Genomic DNA, 24375 nt, shown 5'->3' with positions numbered 1-24375 from the left:
TGAATACTCAAATGATAAGACACCATGCAATAAACCCAACACAGGATCTCAGGGTTAGAAAATGTATTAACCCTTTACAGCCGATCGGAGCGGGCACGCTCTGTTTTGCGTAACTATTTTTAAATCCCGGTAGCTCTGCAACCACATAAGCTAGTGCAATCATTTTTTTTGCATATGAAACTGGAGGAGTTGTACTTACATCTTATGCTTGTCCTAGGTCACAGTTTCCTTCCACATATAGCTTTGCAAAAACTGCATAAAAATCACTTGCAGCAACAAAAACATGATATTCCAGAAACACGCTTCGCCGATCCGATGTTTGTAACACTTCCTACGTCCATCAGCGCGAACTATCACATGACCGCATGACCTGCCCGAAACCGGAAGTGGCGTCATTTTGCGGAAATTAGTTTTTTTTACCATCGTGACCTCATGAGCTTATACTTGTGTTTTTAAAAGTTATGTTTGACTTCATGATTTTCTGTGTCGTTTCTGGGATGCTTAGGACTCAAATTGCACTGCTGGAAATAGTTTATTTTGATGCATATGCTGTTATTTTGCAAATTTGCACTATAATATTTATTTTCGTTTTTCCTGCAGTATATAAAAATTGGTGTATTTCAAAAATAAAACTATGAAGACACTCAAAATAAATTTCCTGTGGTGGGAAACTAGTTTGTGCAACTTTTTTGTATTTACAGTTTTGAGGGATAAGCCTCTTAAATTTCTCTAACTAGAAATATATGTTAAAAAAACAAAAACGATTTTCAATTTTTTTGTAGTTTATTGCACTTTTTTTGCAATTTATGTAATTACTATGCACCTAATGCAGACATATTATTAAAGTTTGGGCTATAATGGTTGTATTGATGTATAGCAACTTGAAATGCTCCCAGAAATGGCTCCACAGCATGTAAAAATATAATATAAGCTCTGGCGGACTTGGTTCTATGGTAGGTCTTAAAGGGTTAATAAATTGCAGGAAATTCACATCCAACCCTTTTTTCCTTCATGAAAAAAACACATATACAAAACATACAATAAACCCCGGGGATAGATTTTAGTATTTTTGCCCTTAACCTGTCCAATGTTATTCTTTCCCCAGAGTGCACTCTTAGTCTATTTTTGTTGTTGGCGCGCTTTAGTTGGAGCTCTTAATAATAACAACAATACCTCCGTGTATCCGTGACGTCTCGACCTCCTCCGATGAATAACTCGCTCTTTGTGGTAGCAACCGTCTCCACTCGCGGCAGCGAGCAACGAATCTCCGGTTCCTTAGATAGCAGCGAATCATCCACGGTTAGCGACTCTCTCCCGAGACAACTCTCAAAACTCTGTCTCTCCGCTCCGGCGGAATCTCCGTTAGCCAGGACCGTGGCGTTAGCCTAGCTCCAGGTAGCCAAACGTGCCCCGTGCTTTCTCCAGCACAAAAGGTACGGGAAGCCCAGCTCAAACACTCCGAATGATTACCGGGAAGTCCGCAGGCGGGTAATGCGTTGTTGCCGAACAACTTTGGTGACATAAGCAGTCCCGAAGCCCGTGCTTCGTCTATGCCATTTTAGTAATCCTCCTTTTTTCCCTCTCTTTCTCCGTCCTTCCTCTCGACTTCTTTTCCCCCGGAAGTCATCTGCAAGTCATGACCTCTCGTGACGTAGCATACAAACAAATTACACCTCTTCTCTTTTAACAGACATTCACATTCCATGAAATTATGTTTTTTTTAACGTAACTGATTTTTCCACACACTATTTATGCAATTTAATACAAACATTTATATCACATATTTATACCACTCTTAACCTCAAAATGTTATTTTCTCTTCGACTTATTCTCATGAAAAACACAAAATAAATACCACTGATATTTATCAGAGTATTACAGTCAAAATGCCCGGGCCGATTTTTTGTCCCAGTCCAGCCCTGGTCAGGAGTCAAATCAAATCAAATCAAATCAAATCACTTTTTATTGTCACATCACATGTGCAGGCACACTGGCACAGCACATGTGAGTGAAATTCTTGTGTGCGAGCCCCACAAGCAACAGAGATGTGCAAACACAACAACACAAACGAGCAAAATACAAGAATGGCCAACCTGAAACTAATAAATATATGTACAATATATAATAGTGTATGCATTTCTGGATGTGTATACTAAATATTTTCCTACGTGTGTGTGTGTGTGTGTATACACATTTTTACAAATTAAATAGTAAAAAAATAAAATAAAATAATAATAATAATAATAAAATATATAAAATATACAGAGTTGAATATGTGCAAAACAAGTGGCATTTATATACAGTGTGGAGTGCATAATGTTGAAAGTCAAGTCACAGTCAAGTGTGAGCTGCATGGCCCCTCTATGAACATTGTGGCTTTCCTAATGGCCCCTGTTGAGTCTAATTGTTGGATGTTATCAATGTGTTTCTTAAATTTTACAGGTCTTAGTTCAATCTGTAGGATCAAGACATTCCTTTGATCCTGACCACCTCTCCAGCCACTCTGTGCTGGGGAAGGATTATTGTCGACACATCTCTGTGAAGATTCTGTTTCTTGTGTGGTCAGCTTCCTGCCCTTTAGTGGCTTCACTGTGTTGTGCACGCTGAACCAATACAGGAAGTGAACCATATATTGGGTGTGGGGTAGATTACCATTTTATGACTAAGGATGCTGTTAGAAACAGTTGGAAGTCACACACACAGAGAGACACACAAACACTAACTCACTCAAACAGCTGAACTACAATGATCCATGTAGCAAACACAAACTGTTATATCGCCTTTGGGCTTTTGGAGCCTTGACCTGACTTTTAAAAAAATAATTGGAAAAAAGCTCTATGCTGCTACAAAATGAAAAATAGATATTTGCAAAATTCTGCCTAAGTATGTATTTTACCTGGTTACTGCGTGTGGTGGGCGTGGTCTGCAGCGCCGCTGCAGGGGAGGCGGACGCACCTGAGCGGCACCCGCAATCACGCCTTAACGTCTGTGCTCTCTCTGCTGTTGTTGGTGTGTGTCGGGCTGTGAGCTGCAAAGCTACAGCCGGCTGTGTGCGCACAGCAACCGTGTGTGTAAAGTGGTCAATAAAGAGATGCTGAAAAGCGCGTTCATGCAAACATCGTCGGGTCTGCCGTGATATGTTTACAACGGGACTTCTGCTCCTGAACCTCTGCGCACAGCGTCTGCAGGTCGGGGCTGTACGAAGTCACTTTATCTCTACAGGACTGTAAGCTGTCGTCTGTGAGGCGTGAGCGTGTTTGTTTGAACACAGTTCACGGTGGAGAACAGCTGCTGACATAATGTGGATCCGAAGATCCATAACTGGCCTACCTGGGGCTGAAAGTCTCCATAAATGCAGGCGTTTCGGCGGCTACACCGGCTTCCACGAGTGTGACGCTTATTTTGAGAAAATAGAATATAAATGTATTTTTATATTTCAATATCACAATAATCTTCCAATGTAGAACTACAAGTTAAAAAAGAAGTAACATAAATCAAATCCACTTCAGCTAAATACTTCTCATTTATTTCCATCTTACATGCTGTGACTGCAGCCATTCCCACATCTCTGTGAATGGGACTCATGGACATGGATCAGTGGTTGTTGATCAATGGTCCTGAGAATCTGCATAATTAAGATGAAGGAACGGAGCTCCCAGCCCATCGTTCCTGCAGCTGCTTTCAGTCTTTATGCAAATGTCCTGTTTGTAAGACTGAAACCTGCAGCTGAGACTGAAGACGTCACCTGATGATGACGACACGTTTCTCCCACAAAACGCTGCGTCCAGATGAACAGAAGCAACAGACTCACTTTCCTGGATGATTGAGATGCATCAAGACTTCATTGTGTGTTACTTCTCATTCAGCACAGACACATTATTCCTGTTAGTGTAACACTTCTGGAGTCGTTACAGTATACTAGGACCAGTTAGGTTCGACTACTAGAGCAGTAATGAGCGTAGCATGTAATAAAGACCACAGACCAGTAAATACGTTTAAATTGCCGGCTTATTATTTTGTGAAGACAGAGAATAGACAGTTATAGACACATTACATAAAACATTAAACATCACACATTTAAGGAAAACAAGATGTTTTCTTTCCCCTTCTTAGTTCAGTATGTTCTGTTAGTTCATCCTATTTATCTCAAAACCTTTTATTTGGCTTTAGAAGGATGTTATTCTCAACCTAGGTTATTGTTTTATTTATTTCAAGTTCTAAGTTCAAGTTTATCCTTTGATCTATTTGCATTAACACTGTGTTATTTTAAATCAAGTTCAGTTCTTTAGGCCCAAGATTTAATTTAATCTTGGTCTAGGTTCACCTTTAAATTCTCAACCAGTTCTTATTTTGTTTTAACCCAACAAAATTATTTACATTTCCATTAACACCATTACAGCATTAAAATGTAAGGTTGACCAAAATAAATTACAAAAATAAATAAATAAATGTAAAACTGAAAACAATTCAGCAAAAGGCTGAATAAATCCCTTAAACAAACAAATAAACAAAAGAAAGTTGTCTTTGTGTCCTTTAACTATTAGTCCTGGAATTACTCCGAATGATTATCCAGTGCTTTGAAAAGTCCGCTGTTCTTTTGCAGAGGTGTATGGATTAATCCTACCAGTTTTATCAGCGAAAGAGCTCAACGTCCAGCAGGGGGCGTTTTCCTTTTTCCTGCTCGGTACAGTTCAATGGGTCCGTGGGTGGCTCGCCATCTTGTTTCTCGCTCAGCGGATCAAACTCCGATTCTAGCTCAGCATTTCCCGATCCAAACCTTAATGGCCTACCATAACAACAAAATAAAGTGCATAAACATTCGAAAATAACACACGGGTAGCCCTTAAATAACAGTAAAAGTCCGTTTTTTCCAGCTTATTTAGCCGTAAATGAGGTGACGCCAATATGGCGCGCTGAAACACCGTCAAAGGCCTTTGAACTGCAGCCTGTGTGTCGTTTAAGCACGAATCCACCGTTTTTAACATAAAACAACATAAATCTGCTACCTTGGCTCTCCATTTGCATGAAATGAGCAATATAATACAACAAAAATTTCTTGCATGAAATAAAAGACAATTTCTGAACTCACCAAGTCCCGTTCGGTTATGTTCACAACGTCACCAAGGCAAGGACAGGTCGGAAAAACAAAAATACATTCTCCAGAGTACAAAAATGGCTTTAAGTAGATTTTTGGCTTATTTTTACTATTTTTTCACTCATTTAAGCAGCAGCTCTGCAAGGACTGTCTGCATTTCTCCCTCTCGAGCATCAAAAAGAAGGAACAACCCGATTGGGTGTGGCTAATCACAGGAGTCACGCTGCAGCGTGCCCTTTCACAATAAGAGTCTCAACACATATTTTAGCCATTTTACCTGAATTAACATAAAACACCATGAATTAGCAAGTTCTGTACCCTTTTAACATGTTTTTAAACACAAATGAAATCCTATACCATGAATTATATCATTGCTGATGTTTTTAATGAATTTTCTAACCATTATGATCTATTTATTGACTATTTATCACCTGTAATATATTTCTTATGACTGTTTTTACTAACAGGCTTTTATTTGTTGTTAGCTATGTTAACCAGGGTTACACCCTCCCCTCTTAAATGTATGCAAGCCCCTTTGCATAATGTATACTCAGACTACCTGGATATCATGGATTTCAATAGAGCCTGTGACAGCTTCACTTAAGCTCTGGAACAAAGACTGAACTATGCCAACAAGAGGGTTGCCTAATTGAGGGTATGTTAAGTGCTTGGGCTTTGTTCTCTCTCGGGATGATCTTCTGACTGATTGCTCTGCTTCGGGGTCATTTCTTTCAGTTTCATTGTTTACAGGTTCAGTTTCATTCACGTGAGTTTGAGTTGCTTCCTCATCATTAGTTTTCGTTGAATCCGATGCATTGTCCTTTTCATTTTGTTGAGTTATCTGAGCTCCTTCCTTTGCAGGTTCAGGCAAGTTTTCCATTTCAGGTGGTTTCTCCATTTCAGGTATTTTGTCATTTTCAGGTAAGTTTTCCATATCCGGTAGGTTTCCACAATCAGGTAAATTTACAGTTTCCGTCATGTCCATGTGCTCTTGAGCAATATCAGGCACTGTCACATCTTCTGAGACTTGAGAATTGTCTGATTTGGGTTGCTCATTAGCATGGTTTGACTTAGCCTTGGGAGGAAAAACTACCTCGTATTCCTCAATCGACCTTGAGATCTCCTTGGGAGGAAGTGGAGGGTAATACAGAGGGTAGTTATCCTCCTCAGAGTGGTATTCAAGTTCAGGTTCATCAGGATCAGTTGTTGGGTGTTGACGTGTGCTTGGCCGATGAGGCTTTACTTGGACTGCTGGAGGATTTTCAGGGGCAGTTGGCAAAAACCCACAAGGTAACAAAAGGTCTCTGTGGAGAGTTCTAGTGGAACCTTTGTGATGCTCGGGTTTGACTGTGTATACTGGGAGGTTGTCTTTTTGGCTTACAACCACGTGGACGACGGACTCCCACTTATCAGCCAATTTGTTTTTTCCCCTAATCCGAACATTCCTTACAAGCACGCGATCTCCGACACCTAAGACAGATTCGGTTACATGTTTGTCATATCTAGTTTTGTTACGTTCAGCAACTTTGCTTACATTTTTGGTAGCCAGTTGGTAGCTCTCCTGAAGGTGAGATTTGAGGGCTTTAACATACTGTGAGTGAGATTGCTGCTGGCGATGGTTCAGGGGGACATTGAAGGCAAGATCAATGGGTAACCTAGGCTGTCTGCCAAACATTAACTCGTACGGCGTAAACCCTGTACTTTCATGTTTGGTGCAATTATACGCGTGAACGAGTGGCTTAACAAAGTCACGCCAATGTTTCTTGTCTTCGTCTTTGAGTGTACCCAACATGTTTAGCAGGGTTCTATTAAACCTCTCCACAGGGTTTCCCCTGGGATGGTAGGGTGAAGTTCTGACCTTCTGAATCCCAGCTAGGTCGCATAACTCTTTGATAGTTTTTGACTCAAAGTCTGCTCCCTGATCGCTATGCAACTTCTCGGGAAAACCGTAGTGGATTATAAAGTTTTCCCACAGGGCCTTGGCTACAGTTTTAGCCTTTTGGTTGGGAGTTGTCATTGCTACAGCATACTTCATAAAGAAATCTGTAATAACTAAGACATCTTTAGTGTTGCTGCGATCTGGTTCAATTGTCAAGAAATCAATACACACCAACTCTAGAGGTCTGGTGACTTGAATGTTTACTAGGGGCGCCGCCCTCTCTGGCAGGGTCTTTCTGCAAACACACCTGCTACAGCTTTTGATCTTTTGCTCTATGTCTGAGGCCATTTTTGGCCAGAAAAATCTGGTTCTGGTTAAATCAAGGGTCCGGTCAAGACCAAAATGACCCATGTCATCGTGAAGGCTTTTGAAAACCATAGATCTTAGACTTTCAGGAAGAACCAGCTGGTACTGTGTCTCTTCACCTACTTGTCTTTTTCTGTACAAAATCCCATTCTGCAACTCAAGTTTGTTTAACTCACGCAGAAGGATGCTAAGTTGTGGGATCTCGTTGCGTACAGTAGGAGGAGATGTTTCACCTGTTTCAAGCTGGTGTATGATTTCACTGATAGCAGGATCGTTTGTTTGACTTTGTCTTATCTCTTCTTCTGACAAGCTTGGAATGACAGGAAAAGCATCACACTGGTCGAAACTGCCGGGAACAGCATCAACGGACGTAGACAGTGAAGTTACGAGTGGGCAGGCGAGAGCATGGTCTGTGTCAAGAGACTGGACTAGATGTTTCTCACATATTGCACTGACAGCTTGAGTGGGAACGTGAGTGAAAGGATCGGTGCCAGGCAAGTGGTGTTGCACAAACTGACGGATCCGCTCCTGTTCCTTCAGGGAGACAAGGTCATTTAATGGCTCGAGATGCGGACGACGAGATAGGCCATCTGCGTCCATGTTTTGTTTGCCTGCTCTGTACCTAAGCTGGAACTCGAAAGAGGACAGGGTGGACAACCAGCGATAGCTCGTCGCGTCTAACTTAGCGGTGGTCAAAATGTAAGTTAGAGGGTTACTGTCAGTTATTACTGTGAAAGGACTGCCATATAAGTAATCACAAAACTTTTCCGTTACAGCCCATTTGAGGGCAAGAAACTCAAGCTTATGAGCAGGATAACGGCTTTCGCTTTTGGATAGTCCTCTACTTGCGTATGCAATTACTCGCAACTCTCCCTCCTGCTCTTGATAAAGAGCTGCCCCTAACCCGATTGTGCTTGCATCTGTATGTAATACATAAGGCAACTTGGGATCGGCAAAGCCTAGAATTGGGGCAGAAGTCAGTTTGTCTATAATAGTCTCAAACGCTTTCTGACAACTCTCTGTCCATCTCTCCCCGAAAGGAGCTTTTGGCTGAAAGTATTGGACGTAGTTGGACTTAGAGCTATTGTTTTTTCGCAGTGGGGGGTATCCAGCAGTTAGGTTGGTAAGGGGTTTTACGATCTTAGAAAAGTCCTTAATGAACCGCCTATAATACCCTGCAAACCCTAAGAAGGAGCGGAGTTCTTTCAAGTTCTTGGGACTTGGCCATGTTTTTAACGCTGCTACTTTCTCGGGGTCTGTTTCTACACCGTTTTGGGAGACAATGTGCCCCAAGTACCGAACTGACGTCTGAAAAAACATACATTTTTCAGGCGATAGCTTCAGACCGTATTCTTTGAGACGATTAAGCACATGGAGAAGGCGGGTCTCGTGTTGTTCGAGGGTTTCGGAGTAAACTATAAGGTCGTCTAGATAGACCAGGACTTCCTTAAGGTGGATGTCGCCCATACATTTCTCCATCAGCCTTTGAAATGTGCTGGGAGCGTTTGTTATGCCTTGAGGCATCCGGTTGAACTCAAAGAACCCCATCGGACATACGAAGGCTGTTTTGTGCTTATCTGCCTCATCGACCTCAATCTGGTAGTACCCACTTTTGAGGTCAAGGACCGAGAACCACTTCGATCCTGTCAAGGCGGAGAACGCTTCTTCCAAGTTAGGAAGCGCGTAGGCGTCTTTGATGGTGTTCAGATTCAACTTACGGTAATCTACACAGAGTCTTACGTCTCCATTCTTCTTCCTTACCACCACTATCGGTGAGGAAAATGGCGACTCGGATTCGCGAATGACACCTGCATCGCTTAGCTCCTGCAAATGCCTCCGTACGGCGTCAAGATCTTGTGGTCGTACAGGACGGGGTCTGTGCTTAAAAGGGGTTTCATCGCTCAGTTTGATTTGGTGTTTTACTTTGTTAGTGCAACCAAAGTCTGTATCGTGTAGTGCAAAAACCTCCGACATAGCACTTAACTTTTGTGTGATTCGTTCTTTCCATTCAGCAGGGACTGGAGAATCAGCAAAGTTAAGATTAAGCTCAGCAGGGTTTGAGCTGGGAGTCTGTTTGGACTGCTCTGTGATCTGACTGTTTGGTATGATCTCTTGAATAGCATGCATTTCAGCAATGACACTTTTCGCAGGGATAACTATGTCATGCTTACTTTCATTTCGCAGGACCACTGGAAGCTTTTGTGAGGGTTTCTCAGCAAGGGTAAGTAGACAGTTGGTGACCAAGACTCCACCTGGCAAGGAGGATGTAGAGGGGGTCTCGACTACTACCCACCCGCCTGAGTGTTCAGTTTTTGCGTGGACTAAACCCTCTAAGACTCGACTTTGGCCTGCAGGAATGACTTCAGGCTCTTTCCCTGACAAAGTGACAAGACCAAGGCTGTCGTCCTCTTTTTGCTTGTGTCTTTGTTGTAACACGCTCAGCACTACTCTATAACCATAAGGCAGGATACTGAGGTCTGTATTAGCCAAGGAGAGGCTTTCAAAGACAAGGTCAAGAGTGTTAGTGCCAATTAAGAGAGAAGACTGAACACTAGAGCGTGTGTCTGGAACAATTAATGCAAGAGAAGACACAGTAAGTTCAGTACCAAAACAGTTCTTTGGAAAAGTAATGTCGACACAAATATAGCCTGAATATGGAACATTCTGACCATTTGCAGCTTCGACTTCTAGCAGGTCCTGTATTGGATGGATTTCAAGGTCTGCAAGATTGTTTTCATAGAACGATCGGGACACTGTGGTCACTTGCGATCCGGTATCAAGAAGGCAGTTGCAAGCTTGATCATTGATTTTCACTTGAGCAGTATACTTAGCTCCAATTAGACCCTTGGGTAGTTTCACAGTGGCTGATTTATTGTTTGAGAATCGTTTTTTGGGTTTATGTGAAGGTTCGGTGGGACTAGTTTTGTCTGTAGCACCCATTTGTCCCGCAATGAGGGCTCCCTTTAGTTTAAAGGCTGTGTTTGCTTGTTTTGTCTATCCCACAGCAACTGTTTTTCTTTCAACTGTTTCCTTTTGTCAGTGACTAAAGACGGGTTTGGGTCATTTGGGCACACAGAGGCAATATGGCCGTCTTCGCCGCACTGGAAGCAGTAACCAGGCCTGGGCCTACTCTTCGCAGCTTGGGATGTCAAAAGGGTTCGTTCGGGTACTTGAGAGTTGGTCTTAGCAGTAGCTTTTGGAGGGTTAGACTTTTTCCTAGGAGGGTTCGGGGTTAATGTTGCGAGATGGCTTTGAAGCTGACTGATTTGTGCCTTTAATTCTGTGACCAGATCCTTTTGAGCATCTACTGGTGGGTCTACTTTCTGGGGTTTCAATCTCGTCAGTTCACTCTGAAGCGCAGTTATTTGTGTTCGCATTTCAGTGAGATCGTCTTGCATGGTGAGCGCAGGAAAGTCAGCATTTGCAGCAATAGAGTGAGAGGCTACTTTTGGTCTGGTGGCAGCAAAATGTTTTTTCATTCGGCTTTCTTTTGCAGTATGCTTGTCCTCTTCCACTCTCAACTGTAGCAGCAGCTCGGTGAATGAGGGGGGTTTATCTTTTTTCTTTTCGAGCTGAAGATCTGTTAACAAGGCATTATCCCAACACCCCCGACAGAATTGACGCAGAAGGTGTCGGTCTGCTTCACTAGCTACGACACTGCCTCTTTTCAGAGCTTTTGAGAGAGCTGTTTGCAAGCGATGGAGGTAGTGTGAAGGCTTTTCACCTGCATCTTGTAATGTGTTGAGGAATTTGGCGAAAAGCTCGTCGCCATCCTCCACAGTGCCAAAAGCTGAATGGAGTAGTTCAAGATAAGCTGAGGGCAAGGCTTCAGGGCCCAGAGGTTTCACCACGTTGGCAGCAGGCGGTACAAGACTGTCTACGATTTTCCGCGAGCGGTGCAAGTCAGACAGATTGGGATCTTGAAGTATGAGCTCTACACTGTGGCGCCATGTATCAAAGTCCACCTCATGACTAGGACAGGGCAGTTTGCCTGAAAAATTTCTGAGGCGGAAGGAGGCGCTCACTGGTGAGACAAGAGCTTCACTTCGCACTATGTGCTCTACTACAACCTTTTGCACATCAGGGTGTGTTATAAAGCTCTGTGGAATGGTAGTTTGTAGATCTGGCTGTGTCTGGTTGTCTGACTCAGAATCGCTGATGCATATGTTAGCTTTGATCAGTTCTGCAGTTTCACTTTGGATAAGTTGGTCATTTGCTTGTACTTGGGTTGTTAGTTCACTTTGTGCGTCTGGGGTAGGAGCTTCTGTGCTGTGTGTGACTGACTGAGCACATTGGGAAAGGTGTTCATGCAGAACAGCTTCAAAAGATTTGCCACTAAGTCTAGCAATGCTTTGCAGTTCATTGAAAAAACTGTTGGTGGCGACGTTGGTAACAGCTGCGATGTACTCAGGTGACAGGGCTCGTATCTGATAAGTGACTTCATTCGGACATTCAAGTGTGTAGGGTAGTAAGGGTTCAAGTGTCGACAGAGCAGATCCACTCTCATACTCTACAATAGCATTTTTGTGGTAAGAAGACTTAGGGTCATCTATCTTAAGGGTTCTTGCTGTTCGACCATATCTGCTTAAAAAGTCTTTTAAAGCTTCATCAGCATCTGTGCCTGTAATCCCACTAACAATAACTGAGTTTGGGATTTTAACATTTTCTCTGTCAACTATTTCCATTTTGCCGGACTTGGCCTATTTTTGAGGTCTGGGTCAGAAAAAAAACTTGAGGGATCAATTACTGCTCCTGGCTGGCTCGCCACTTCTGTAACACTTCTGGAGTCGTTACAGTATACTAGGACCAGTTAGGTTCGACTACTAGAGCAGTAATGAGCGTAGCATGTAATAAAGACCACAGACCAGTAAATACGTTTAAATTGCCGGCTTATTATTTTGTGAAGACAGAGAATAGACAGTTATAGACACATTACATAAAACATTAAACATCACACATTTAAGGAAAACAAGATGTTTTCTTTCCCCTTCTTAGTTCAGTATGTTCTGTTAGTTCATCCTATTTATCTCAAAACCTTTTATTTGGCTTTAGAAGGATGTTATTCTCAACCTAGGTTATTGTTTTATTTATTCCAAGTTCTAAGTTCAAGTTTATCCTTTGATCTATTTGCATTAACACTGTGTTATTTTAAATCAAGTTCAGTTCTTTAGGCCCAAGATTTAATTTAATCTTGGTCTAGGTTCACCTTTAAATTCTCAACCAGTTCTTATTTTGTTTTAACCCAACAAAATTATTTACATTTCCATTAACACCATTACAGCATTAAAATGTAAGGTTGACCAAAATAAATTACAAAAATAAATAAATAAATGTAAAACTGAAAACAATTCAGCAAAAGGCTGAATAAATCCCTTAAACAAACAAATAAACAAAAGAAAGTTGTCTTTGTGTCCTTTAACTATTAGTCCTGGAATTACTCCGAATGATTATCCAGTGCTTTGAAAAGTCCGCTGTTCTTTTGCAGAGGTGTATGGATTAATCCTACCAGTTTTATCAGCGAAAGAGCTCAACGTCCAGCAGGGGGCGTTTTCCTTTTTCCTGCTCGGTACAGTTCAATGGGTCCGTGGGTGGCTCGCCATCTTGTTTCTCGCTCAGCGGATCAAACTCCGATTCTAGCTCAGCATTTCCCGATCCAAACCTTAATGGCCTACCATAACAACAAAATAAAGTGCATAAACATTCGAAAATAACACACGGGTAGCCCTTAAATAACAGTAAAAGTCCGTTTTTTCCAGCTTATTTAGCCGTAAATGAGGTGACGCCAATATGGCGCGCTGAAACACCGTCAAAGGTCTTTGAACTGCAGCCTGTGTGTCGTTTAAGCACGAATCCACCGTTTTTAACATAAAACAACATAAATCTGCTACCTTGGCTCTCCATTTGCATGAAATGAGCAATATAATACAACAAAAATTTCTTGCATGAAATAAAAGACAATTTCTGAACTCACCAAGTCCCGTTCGGTTATGTTCACAACGTCACCAAGGCAAGGACAGGTCGGAAAAACAAAAATACATTCTCCAGAGTACAAAAATGGCTTTAAGTAGATTTTTGGCTTATTTTTACTATTTTTTCACTCATTTAAGCAGCAGCTCTGCAAGGACTGTCTGCATTTCTCCCTCTCGAGCATCAAAAAGAAGGAACAACCCGATTGGGTGTGGCTAATCACAGGAGTCACGCTGCAGCGTGCCCTTTCACAATAAGAGTCTCAACACATATTTTAGCCATTTTACCTGAATTAACATAAAACACCATGAATTAGCAAGTTCTGTACCCTTTTAACATGTTTTTAAACACAAATGAAATCCTATACCATGAATTATATCATTGCTGATGTTTTTAATGAATTTTCTAACCATTATGATCTATTTATTGACTATTTATCACCTGTAATATATTTCTTATGACTGTTTTTACTAACAGGCTTTTATTTGTTGTTAGCTATGTTAACCAGGGTTACATTAGGTCATGTCAGCTGTCACTCAGTACAAGCACAACTGTGAACAACACAAACTTCTCTTCAATGTGTCACAGAAACACTAAGTGTGAGAGCCTGTATGACACACAGGACAGACTGTAAGCTCTGCTGGCTGCACAGCACTTTGTAGCAGTTTTCCAACATGTCCTCCACCCGTGATGTCAGTGGTGGGACCCCAGTCACAGCACTCAGCACCACCTCCTTTAAATGGATTTTATAGCAGTTCCTCCCGTTACTCGGTGCAACGCTTCTTAAATGTGTTTTTGCAGGATAAAACACAGCAGGTGGTGTAGAGAGGACGTCAGCTGACGGAGCAGAGGGAGGCAGACTGTGGATAAATGACAGAGTGAGAGGAGAGCAACCATGACAGAAGCACAGGTGTGGCAGATAGAAGTGGCTTTATAGACACTTATTGTCAGTCCTCGTGCATGCTGTGGAAATAAGTGTCTGTGTCATGAGGTGACATGTGAGCTTATCTTTGGTCAATAAAGCTGAACGACCAGTTTTCACTTTGCTTGTTACGCTTGTTTAGTGACGTCTGGGTTTCTGTGGAGCCCGAATTTTGATGAGTTCTGGTGAAATCATCTGAGATCATCTGAGCATCGGTGAAGAGTCAGCAGAGAAAGTGTGGGACAGAAGTTTGCTTTGGACACATGGACTGAAATCAAAAAGTAACAAACAGGATTTCCAATGGACAGTATGGAGAAGTGAAAGTACACAAAGGCTGTGCTGGAACACGTGTGTTACACTTTTTGACAGCTGAGAACAAAACACAATATTTTGCATCATCTCTGCAGTGTCTCTTCTTTCCTCTGCTGTTGTGCTTTTAGCTCCAAACTGTTTCAAATGGTTTGTCAGCAAGCTGACCTCTGACCTCTGCAGTACTAACTCCTGACCCGTACAAAGAGCGGGCGTTTCTGACCTTTGACCTGCAGCTGTATGTCTCTCAGTCTCAGTTCTTCTCTCCGTCACTGATGGAGCAGGTGTAGTTGCTGCTGACAGTCAGTCGTTTGTTTTCTCAGAGTGAGGCTGAAGTCTGAACTGTTCAGAGCATCAGGTCTCATCAACGTGCGCTGCTGTAACGCCGCTTTGTCCTCTGAGATCACCAGGTATGAAACCTGAGTGCTGACAGAGCAGCATGTTCCCCCTCATTCACCTCCACCACCACAGCCAAGGCATGCTGGGAAACTGAGGACACACAGACGGAGAACTGAAGTGTCTGCTGTGTGTTCATCTCAGAGTCCTCACAGGTGACACATTAGCTCCAGAACACCAAGCCAGGTGTTTGAAGCCTGACAGGGATTCTTCCCATCCAGAGGGAGGATTTAGCTGCACAACAATGAACATTAGTGTGTAGTTTAGAAACACAGACTGTGCCTGCACTGCATCTAGTGAAGAAAAGTGTTACTGCGAGAGAACGAGGCTCCTTTAAAGCAGCTGATATTAAGGTTGAAAAATCAACAATAAGCTGATGTAATCAACATTTCACAAAATGGTCAGCAGCTAAAATCTGGAGCCGTTCTTTGGTGGTAATTAACAGTTTGTTCTTGTTAGCTAATTATGTAATTAAAGGTAGCAGCAGAAGCCTTGTGTTGAAAGCCCATTCACTCACACATTCACACAGTATGTGTGTGTCTGTGTTACACTGTGGACATCCCTTCTGTTGGAGCGCCATCTTGTGGCAGGTTTAAGAAATGTTCTTCTTGTAAATCCAAACTGATGCACCTCCATAGCAGACTGTGGAGGCTTTCAGTGACATGAAGACTTGATTTATACTGTCATATTCTCCTGTTACACAAAGCACAGCACGCTGAACATGGATGAACTGAAACTCCCAGCATCTGACTGAGGAAAAGCACAAATCATTCTCACACTGACTCCTGCTTGATTTTAGATTTGCTTTCAAATCCTCACACTTTCATATGAAGCACTAAATGGGCTCCAGACTGTTTATCTCAGCTTCCTGTCAAACACACTGCTGCTCACACCGAGGCTCAGTTTACTCCTCCAGCCTGGCTTAACCTGCTGTCTGTTAAAAACAGTCCCACACTCCTCTGTTTAATCCTTCTGATCAGACTCTTTGATTTTGTATTGTTTTTACCTGAAGTTGTGTTTTTGACATGGTTCTGTCTGTGAAATAAAGCTCACACACACACTGCTACAGTCCTTCATACACTTAGAAACGAAGCTGCTCCTTTCCTCAGTGCTGACACATAAAGAAGAGTTGCTTTTATATCCAACACGTCTCTGTTCCAGAAAACAGCTTCAGCAGCCTCTGAGTCTGAACTTGGAGTTGGTTATAAGCCACAGGCCTGTGTGCACAGCAATGAGGAAATATAATGCAGTAAGTGAAACATGGATGTGTGGAACAGATTATCCCAAAGGTTGATTCTGTTCATCTGGACGTTCTCAGTGAAACATTTGGTCTCTCGGTCAGGTGACTCCTTTAGTCTCAGCTGACTGCAGCTTTCCAAACCTTTGTCACTGGATCACTCACTTCATCTCCAACGTGTCCCTGACACAGACAGCTGGAGCCGTTACAGCAAAATCATTGATCATCGTTTTTAGAACATTAGCTGGTGTTGGTGGGCAGGCTAGCAGTGCTAATTGTTAGCACTAGTTCTGCTGCTCTCCCTTTGTCTCTGTTATTGTTGGTCTTTAGTGAACAATAGAAAGTGTCTTCATGAGACTGTTGCCTAATGTTCAAATGTAGATAACACCACCTGCACCAACCTGTTACACAGCACAACCCTCTGGTGTAGCTTTGGCTGGAGCACATATTGGCAGCTCCAGTGACATCACCACTCCATGGTGACATCATCTCTACAGACTGTGGCTGTTACATATCCTCACCTGGTAATAATAAGACTGTCCTCAGCTGCACACAGCTCCAAGATGAACAAACTGAAGTAAATACAAATTAGAGTTACGATAGATTGAAATCTTGTAATCAGAGCTAATTCTTAGTGAAACTCTCACAACATCATATCATGATCCTGGGTTAGTGTCTCGGTCTCAGATCACAACATCAGCACAGGCTTGGCTTGGGTGAGGTATTGAGTGGTTCTTGTCCATGACAGCTGCAGGTACAGTGCCATCAGCCATGCTGCACCACATGTCTGCCCAGGAACATTAGTGTGGCTGAGTCTCATGTAAACATTGTGCTAAAGTGGTGGGAAAGTGGCTGCAAGCTGGCTGCACTGTGTCCAATACTCTCAGTATGATATCCACAAACCTCTGAGTGTCACAGAGTGGGCCTGTGCTCAGCTCACTGTGCCCCATTCAATTCTACTTGCATAGTTTTACAAGTAAAATTAAAAGTTGCTCAATGATAAGTTATTGTAGTAACAACTAAGTCCATGGTCATTATTTGTTAATAGTAGCTTAAAGCTTCTGCACCAATCATGGAGCAGCAGGTTTAGAGCATGTGGACCTACAAAAGTAAGTCCCAGTAAGATGGGCTGAGCCTTACATACTAGAAGAAACATATCATTCCCAGCAGATGAAGCGCCCTTTAAAGCAGGATCTCACTTTAAACCTAAAGAACTTGCTATGAGCATGCAGTGCATTCATGGTTATTATTCATACGATTGTGGGGAGCTAATAAAGTGCAACTATCACATTACATTTTATTATTAAATTGTTGTTAACAATCCCTTCACTTCTGCTTATCTAATTCATGGTTGCAGGATGGCTGACAGCTTCCATTAGGCAGGAGGTAATGTCCATTCTGGCCACAGTGCAACCCACAATGTGTAACTGACACTATTATATTGCATTATGTCACATTGTTACATCTTTTTAATAAATGATGACAGTCAGCTGAATTTGCTGCCCCCTTGGTGGAGGACATCAGGATCAGCTGCTCCATCACAAACACCACAGAAGAAGAACAACACTGGATCAGATTATCTGGACGTGTTTGACAGGGACAGTGTTCATGTTCATGGACATCAGGACAAAAACAGACGATGGAAACCTGCCAGATTTGAGCTAAACTGCTCGTTTCCATGTGTAGTCCCTGGGAGGTCACATGACCAACAAAGACACACAAGCTGTGTCCCAAAACGTCGGCTGCATCCTCCGGAGGCCGCATTTGAAGGCCGATGACGTCACAGCCAGGCGACGAAGGCTGTCCCGATTCCTCGACTCCTTCAAATGCGTCCTTCATTCCCCCGAGTTTGAAGGATGGGTCGGGTGTGTCCTTCGTGGCCCACCATATCCCAGAATTCATAGCGCGGCCCAGCCAAATTTCAGCTGCCAACAATGGCGGCCGCTACTAAGTTTTAAAATTTAACGAGGGAGTACTACTTACTTACAATGAATTCCTTACACTATATAATTTTCCCGTCAGTGTTGGGGAATTCTCAATGGTGCTTGGTGCCATACCCTCAGGGACTTTAATGTTATATAAAAACACTGACAGCTCAATATCTGCCTCAGTCACTCTCCCTGATCCAGCTGAGTCAGCAGTGGGAAAAATCTGCTTTTCACAGGAACTTGGTAACAGCAATAAGAGAATACGTAGTTTATTCCAAGAAGATATCATGTCTCTCCCATATATAGAATATCTTACTGGAACCGACATGTTCCAGATATCACCTGGAAGACAGTCTGGATGATCCCATAAATATCTAATTGTGAACAAGGTGAAGGAAATCTCATATAAAATTCTTCATAAATGTGACCCAGCCAGTCACTATATGGTAACATTTAAAAGAGACATAAATACTAATTGAACTTTCTGTGGGGATCATCCAGAAACTGTGGCACATCTCTTTTGGTTCCTCTACACAGAGATTCTGGAAGAATTTAGCAGTTTTGTTATTGTCCATATTTTAAGGGAGTTTTCTTTACGATGGAAAATGTTTTATTCTGTTTCTTTAAGTTCCCCAGGAAGAATGATAAATGTTTTTTTTATAAAATATTTGTTAATACTTTTAGCTATTTTATATCCATGAATGTAAGTTTATTAATAAAACACCATATTTCTGCCTTTTTATAACGATATGAATTGTACATACAATCAATTTCAGACTCAACCAACAAAAAGCCTCTCAGAACAATATTTATATGTTGATTTTTTTCGCCTACTCATATCATCATTTTTTTACTCCTGGTTCTGTATGTTCATGTTCTGTTCTTTTGTAAACTTCATCTGTTTGTATGTTGTATACTCATTGTGTTTCAATAAAGTTCGATTTAAAAAAAGGTACGTTCTAAACGAAGCTTCAGACGTCACTGATCACGTGACTCTGGCCAAACGAATCAAGCCTCGACACGGTGCTTCTGAAGCAGCGCGTTGATCTTTCTGACACACGCACCGGAGCGTCAGCTTCAAGCGGACCATCACTACGTCTCACATCTAAAGGTGTCAAGGTAACTTTGAACTGAGTTCAGTCAATCTGGAGTTTTTCCAAGTTTTCTGTTGCTCTCTGTGAGAGAAGAGCGTTAAAGGCGGGGCTCTCCAGAGTCCAGCAAAACAGGAAACCACAGCTGGGTGTGTGTAAGTGTGCAAACCAATAGAATGCATCGTGGTGGGGGGGGGGGGGGGGGCATCACGGGCAAGAAAAAAATAAAATAATCGGTCGTACCCATGCTTCCCCGACGTCATGCCAGCGCATATTGGGAAATTCGTAGGCACCGATCGGTTTTCTATCAGCCATTTGCTGGGAGTAAGGGCGCCCTCCGTTTGCGAGGTGCGCCTGCTGCTGGCGGCACAGGGAGGAGAGGGCGGGGCGGCGGGGAGTCTCTGGCTGGCTGGAGCGGCATCTAATAACCAACTCGCAAAACAAAATAAAAACAACAAACAGATATTATGATACAGACTTATAATCTGCACCCATGTTTTTTCTAAATTCTATAAAGTGAGCGCGAGAGCCCTCGGTGCGCCTGCGCGCTGCTGAAGTCAAAGTAAACTTTATTGTCATCTCCGCTACAGACAGTCCAGCATATAGAGAGACGAGACGACGAGGCTGCAGTTACAGCGGTGCAAGTAAACAAACAACAAATATAAGAAGAGTAAGAAAATAAATCTACACTTTAGGACTCGGGGTAAAGGATCAATAACAATTTAAATTTATAATTTACAGTTTGATGATTTAAAGTCTCACACAACCCGTCAAAAGGGGCGGGGCCGGCTGCTTCCAAGTAGAGCACATTTCATTTATAATGATGTAAATCCAAGCCCATCATGGATTCACGATCTGAATCCTGGGTTGTGTGAAATCCCAGAAATCAACCTTAGACAAATGAATCTGTGAACTAAGGTGTAGGTCTGTTAGGCAGGGCTGTGCAGAGAGGTTTAAAGGGGCGGGTGCTCAAAGTTAAAAAGGGGCACATTGAACCAGGCTGAATAACAACAACACACTTTCATCAAGAATCTAATATGGGCAACAAGGCAAAGCAAACGTAGCCGATGCTTTACCTGATGGGTACAATGTTGCTGTTGAGGGGTTGCTGTGGATAGTGCTGGAGGGCAGGCAGGGCTGGACTGGGACAAAAAATCGGCCCGGGCATTTTGACTGGAGACCGGCCCACCAAAAATGTGACGTCATTCATGGATAAAACCGCAAAGGATTCTGGGAACTTTTGGCAAGAGGTACTAGCGCATGCAGGCTTTCAATTGAACTCAGTTACACAGCGATAAAAAGAAACACAAAAAATGGCAAGAAGCTGCTGTATTATTAACTGCAATAGCCGGTGTTGTGCCAAAAAGTGATTGTCTGCCAAAAACTGATTTCCGGTATTTGCAAAGAAACTGATTGCTCGTATTTAAATTGCTATAAATAACTTGTTGGGCTATAATATGTGAAACATATGTCAAATGCATCCCTCATGGATGACATAAAGTCATACTGAGCTACAAACAACATTAGTGTAACAAGGTAGAAGCCGCAATCAGTCTGTGGCATTGACTTTTATATAACCTTTATTTATGCCGTAAAAAAAATCTAATTAACATTAAAAATGTATTTTGTAAGAAGTAGTTGGACAGCAGAAATGGCTCAAATATTACAAGTATTTTTCCACTACTAATTAATTACCGTTGAGCTCAAAGGTTATATTAATACACGGTTAACGAATGTGTATTTATGACGACGATTTGTGAGACGAACAAAGGTAAACTTACCTTTGTTCGTACGATGGTCTTTCGGTGCATTTCAAGGTCCTGCACCCATCCGTCGGTAAACTGTACCTGGGCTTGTTGCAGTGACCTGAAGTTACTAAACTTCATGAGTGTATGCACTCACTCCAAGAACCGTATAATTATAAATCTGAGCGTGGTGAAAGTTGGGCAGCACGCTAACGTCTTTTGTCCCTCTGTGTGCTCGTAAGGGTCTGACCCTTTCACTCCTTTGATTTTTCCTCGTATCTTTTCTTTGTCTTTTCGTCGAGTCTGTCTTTGTACGGACCGGCATTGTTCTCCGTCGTTTTGTACATACCTTTTTTGTGCGGCAAAGAAAAAACAAGAAGGTATTGGAACCGGAGAATGAACGTTTTGTGGTGCTGCAATTGCAAATGCTTGTATTTGATGCGGTACTTGGATTGTTTTGCCAGGAGTTCCCGGCATGCAATGCGCAAAGTCACGTGGTCTGTCAATCGCTATAGGAAAAACCATAAAGCCTTTGCATGAAAACAACTGCTTTGATGTACACTGCCTTGTTGGTATATATGTATCAATCTAATAAAGTTAAACCTACACCATTCTCCCTATTCGGGATTTTAAACAGTACATAGCGGAAACAAAAAGACTGCTTGGTAGAGTTAACCTCCTGAACTATCTACAACACATGGTAGAAACCTGAAATTAAGACCAAGAACACTAGAGGTGAGACATGATCATTAATTAATATTAAAATTAATAAATGACCGATTTAGGGATATTTTCATAAAGTATTTATTTACCAAAACAATAGAAAACAGCATGGTAGCACAATATATTTTGCTAACACAGCAACCTTTAAATATGAAAGGAGACAGAGAAAGAAAGGTGAGAAAGAAGAATAAGAATAACACTTAATTGAGTTTTTGATGGCATTTTACACACAGTACTAATACAGTATCTAGAAAATATGGGAAAATACTGGCATCATATACAGTACTTACTTCTGAAGAAATTATATGCGACCCTGAAAAACAGGACACAAGTGAAAGGACAAAGAACTGTGAATGGCAATTGATGGACTTGCTCAGATGATCACAGTACTGGCATCTTTATTCCAGAAAGGAATTAGAGAAATCATATACACTAGTACTTACGTTGATGAACTTAAAAAGTTGAACGGTCTCGAACCTCTTAAACAAACAATGTATGATCAGACCCTGACAAACAGGACAGAAAGGAATAAAGATTAGATGAATATTAAAATCTATAAAGGACAGATTATGATTGAATTGTATCACCAAAGACTATTCACTCATCAATAAAAGGTCACCTTCAACACTTCCACAGCAGCAACACTGAACATATCTTAAGACATGGATACCTTTATGAAGTGAAAGGACAGACAGTGAAGGTTGAGAAAGAATTGTACTTAATAGATTTTTTCAGACGATGACAGTACTGGTATGCTTACTCTAGAAAAATGGTTGAATCATATTCCATATAGTACTTACTTAAAATGAACACACTTCAGTCCTCCTAAAATGACTGACAGCATCTGAAATGAAACAATGACAGATTAAGACTGTAAGAATATATGTTTATAAATGCCTAATACTCCAATCTCATATTTATTCTATCTATTAAGATGGACAAATTCTAAGCATTTACCAATCACTTGACTTGTTTGAAGTGAAGGTAGATACTAAATGTATTCATTTAGGCAATAACAATAAAGCTGAATTTAATATTAACAATAGATAATTAGGAATGTTTTGCTCATTTTTATTTCACCTCACCAGGTTACAAAAGGAGCTTTCTCAGCAGGTCACTCTTCTCAGCTACCCTGTCAATGACCATGTCAGAGTCCAATGACATGAGAATGTCCTTTTCAGTGGCCATCAGCATAAACATCTCCAGCTTGTTTGCAGACAGGCTGCTTCGGAGTCTGCTTTTAATGAAGTTGAGTGTAGAGAACGTTCTTTCACAGGCAACCTGAGTGAGGGAGAGGGTCAGCAGGTACTTGTATGCCAGCCCAAGGAGACGATAGGCATCAGACAGCATGTTGAACCGCCTGAGTATTTGATAGCAGCACAGTGGGCAATTTTTGCAAGAACCACAGCTTTCGGTCACAATTTCACTTTCTTCGTCCCATTCTTCAGATCTGTCCTTTGCTGTTCTGGTCGTGTACTCATCTACATGTGATGTCTTAAGCCTTTCCCACTGTTCAGCAAAACGTTTCAGTTCTGACTGAAGGTTATTAACTGTAGCCCTGCTGTCAAATTTAAGTAGACAGGCGCTGAGGTTCTGAAATGGAAGAGAAACTGTTCTGACCTGGCTAAACTTCCTGGGGTCCAACCATGCCAAATCGGCAAGAAGAGGGCCATGTATGACAAATCGTCTGTGGATTGCTTCAATAACTGTGTCCAGGATGATGTTGTGCACTTTCACCTCATATGATTTCTCAGCATTGATTTGCAACTCATCTTCAGGCATCTCTCCGGCCATGCCTTTTCTCCTTTTGGCTCTCTTTTTAGGTAGTTCAGCCTCCACTTCCATGTCTGTGTTGTTCTCCCTCTCCTCTAGTTTTTGATTTGTCTGTTTCACAAATGTGTCTGCAGCTGTCTTCACAGTTGGAAAGTCCCTGGCAATACTTTTGAGGCCATCTTGTGTGGCAGTCACCATATGATGGGCAGAGAGAATGTCCATCCCCTTTGACTGGAGGTACTTTGACAGAGGAGTTGTTTGCTCAAACACTCTAAGAAATATCTGTGCTGTTAACACAGTTTCATGCTTCAAGAGACACTCTTTAAAGCCTCGTGCTTTGGCACGAACAGCTGGCTTTTCTTTTTCCCTCTTTTCAATGGCTTCCATCGTCAGCACTACATCAACGAAGAGGCCATCATCTGGTTTTCCAAAATGTCCAAAGATTTTCTGGAGGGCATCATGCTTGGCCCACCACCGTGTCTCACCTATTGGACTGAGGCATCTGTGTCTTGTGTTTTCGGTTTGTTTCTCCCACAGATTAAGCCTGTGATAGGACTCCTTGATGAACACAGCTATGTCATTAAGTAAATTAAAGAGTGATCCACTTTCAATGACACTTTGTGTTGTGTCAGCAATCACAAGATTAAGTATGTGTGCATAGCACCACACATGCACATGAGTTGGAGACTGGGCAGTCATGAGTGCTGAAAAGCCTTTGTACTGGCCCTGCATATTTGAAGCACCATCTGTTGCATTCCCAATGCACATGGCCTTGTCTAGATTCAGATGCTCTAAAACTCCAGAAAGCAAGTTTACAAAGTACTGCCCCGTGGATGCTTCGCACCTCACTATGGAGACAAGCCTCTCCTGCACAGACTCAGTAACATACCTGATGATTACTGAACACTGATCATAACCTGTGATGTCTTGGGTTGTGTCTAGCT

The 24375-nt window shown here is 42.0% G+C and overlaps 1 protein-coding gene across 1 annotated transcript in view; it reads right to left on the bottom strand.

Moving 5' to 3' along the window:
• The window catches only part of LOC146577109 (phospholipase D1-like), a 36109-nt gene extending 34486 nt beyond the window's left edge, over nt 1-1623 (bottom strand). Inside the window, exon 1 of the mRNA XM_085268203.1 lies at nt 1174-1623. The gene's annotated coding sequence lies outside the window, so the exon portion shown is untranslated. The remainder of the gene's footprint in view (nt 1-1173) is intronic.
• Between the last annotated feature and the right edge of the window lie 22752 nt (nt 1624-24375).

Source organism: Mchenga conophoros, linkage group LG3 (genome assembly GCF_057382185.1).
Source record: "Mchenga conophoros isolate Kocher_MC1m ecotype Shallow Benthic linkage group LG3, M_conophoros_male_GT1.1, whole genome shotgun sequence".
In the NCBI taxonomy this organism is placed as follows: domain Eukaryota; kingdom Metazoa; phylum Chordata; class Actinopteri; order Cichliformes; family Cichlidae; genus Mchenga; species Mchenga conophoros.
The sequence above is the reverse complement of the archived record's forward strand: the minus strand, read 5'-3'. Positions and strand labels throughout refer to the sequence as shown.